This window comes from Phyllobates terribilis, unplaced genomic scaffold (genome assembly GCF_046119375.1).
Source record: "Phyllobates terribilis strain yellow unplaced genomic scaffold, ASM4611937v1 Scaffold_2374__1_contigs__length_137051, whole genome shotgun sequence".
Taxonomy (NCBI): domain Eukaryota; kingdom Metazoa; phylum Chordata; class Amphibia; order Anura; family Dendrobatidae; genus Phyllobates; species Phyllobates terribilis.
Genome location: NW_027365132.1, coordinates 124,854 through 127,050, shown reverse-complemented (window position 1 = coordinate 127,050; position 2,197 = coordinate 124,854). Strand labels below are relative to the sequence as shown.

The 2,197-nt window shown below is 43.7% G+C and overlaps 1 long non-coding RNA gene across 1 annotated transcript; it reads right to left on the bottom strand.

The window, feature by feature from the left end:
- Window positions 1–540: 540 nt before the first annotated feature.
- Window positions 541–1,427, bottom strand: LOC141246226 (uncharacterized). Its single transcript, XR_012309838.1, has 3 exons — window positions 1,338–1,427; window positions 933–994; window positions 541–852 (listed from the first exon to the last, which is right to left on the bottom strand). It is a non-coding gene; the product is annotated as an uncharacterized lncRNA (long non-coding RNA).
- Between the last annotated feature and the right edge of the window lie 770 nt (window positions 1,428–2,197).

Here is a 2,197-nt window from a genome sequence, read left to right as displayed (position 1 = left end):
AAATTCTTACTGACTGATTTGACTGTTTGAGTTGCAGTCAAGCAACAGAGGTTGCAAGCGTTAAAGGAGTTTTCTGGTATCAAAAACCCCTGTCCCCCTTGCCATTTTTCTCTATCCTGAACCTGTGCTGCCTGCCCCGATCTCAGACTGTCTGACCTAGTCCTTGTCTTCGCTCTCCTGTGTCTGGTACCCTGGTACCTCCGGAATGCTGCTACAGTCCCGGGGACTGCCCTGAAGTGGTACCTGGTGTCTATCGGCGGCCCAGTCTATCCTCACCGCCAGAGGTTCTAGTGGAGACCCAGTAGACACCTAATCACAACCCTCCCGTGGGGCAGTGGGTCCATATCCACCAGTGTTGCACCCACATAGCAAATGTGGTACCAATATTCAAGAAGGGGATAACATCTGAGCCTGGAATTTATAGACCGGTAAGTTTAACTTGTACTGTGGGCAACATCTTTGAGGGTTTTCTAAGAGATACTAACCTGGAGCACCTCAATAAGAATAACCTAAACATATGATTATGAGGGATCTGTCCTGCAAACTAATCTGAAAAGATTCTATGGGGAGGTAAGTTCTAGGTTGGACCAGGGAAACTTAGTGGATGTTGTCTATCTGGACTTTTCAAAGGCATTTGATACGGTGCCATACAACAGGTTGGTACATAAAAATTTTCAATATATTATATGGTAAACTTGCTCCACGAAAGAACAAGTCCTTGTGTGGTCGATGGAAAAAATCAAGGAAAATATCAGTGATGCGGTCGTTACCTCTTGACAGCTCCGTTTGGTACTTGTTCTCTAGTCCCTCCATGGCCACGGTGATAAAAAATTCCCTGAAAAGCTCATTATTCTAATAAAAAAATACAAAGTAAGGAGCTGACACAAAGGAGAGCAGACAACTCGTATGTCAAAATAAGCAATTGCAGTTACCTTAATTTTCTCAAAGAAGGTGCCATTAATCACTATGTCGTATGCAGTGCAGCCGCATCCACCTGTAGGACAAAGTGCACCAGGACTTAGATACTTTGCGGTGCCGACTCAATCCATTGACCTTAGTAGGGCTGCTATGAATAAGTGGTATAAGTTCTTAAAGGGGAATCCAAGTAGTGGACAATCCCTTTAAGTCCCAAATCTAAACCAAAAAAGTTCAAAAGTTAACAACAAGATGTCAAACTTTATTCCGCAGACTGGAAGTGGACCTACCAGAACCTGTGGAGATGGCACCTTTGACCATTGAGGATTAGTAAGTTGTAATACTTGCTATTTTAACCCCTTTAAGGATATCTCTGGACTACCCCTTTAAAAAGAGACGCGCTGTATTAAAAAAAACCGTACTATTATCAACTTCAACGTGGGGCTCTCCAAGGCTCATGGGGACTCGATAGCCAGAGGGATCATCAGATTCCAGGATGCTGACTAACTCCTGCTCCGTCAGGTCCGGGGACGCTGGGATCTGGTTCGACTTGCAGATGTTAATAAAGATTTTGGTATTTTTGGATGTGCGAGTTTTAATGCAGAAACCTAACACAGAAATAAAAACAAAAAGTGAACAAAAATACAATAAAATTGGCAAAAGCCAAGCAGCATTTACATGTAACCAACTGTATAAGAAAAAACGATGTGACCCCCCACGTTGGTTGCATCATGTGACCGTTGCAGTCAATAAGACCCCACTGCCCCACTGTGGTATCTGTCACATAATATGCACAAAGTAATCTGGATAATAATCAGAGGACGCCCATCTCACCCGATTGGGGTCTGATCTGTCTGCTTTCTGGTAAGTTCGGTATTCTGCTCTCCATCTCCTGTTTGGCCTGAAATGAGGCAACAAGTGAGAATCAGTGAGTAACATGAACAGGATGGTTCTGCAAACTGATTTTTCCTGCACCAAAATAGTACAACTGTGAGGGGTCTAAAGCCAACAATACACATTAGGTAAATGTTGGAGACTGCAGCGCCCCCGGTGGCTGACGGAGGAGACATTCACCCGGTGATTGCTGGCCTCTCCAATTCATCTTTCGTACCTTCATCAGCATCTGTTCATACAGCGCTTCCTCCATGTTTGTGTTCATTTCTGCAGACAGCAGCGACTTGTCAGACGCCATTTTTTCGGTCAAAGACAGAAGCTCAGGGATCTTGTTTTATAAGAGAAAACCTGAAAAATGAAAATATGTATTAATCTTCTCCACAGACAA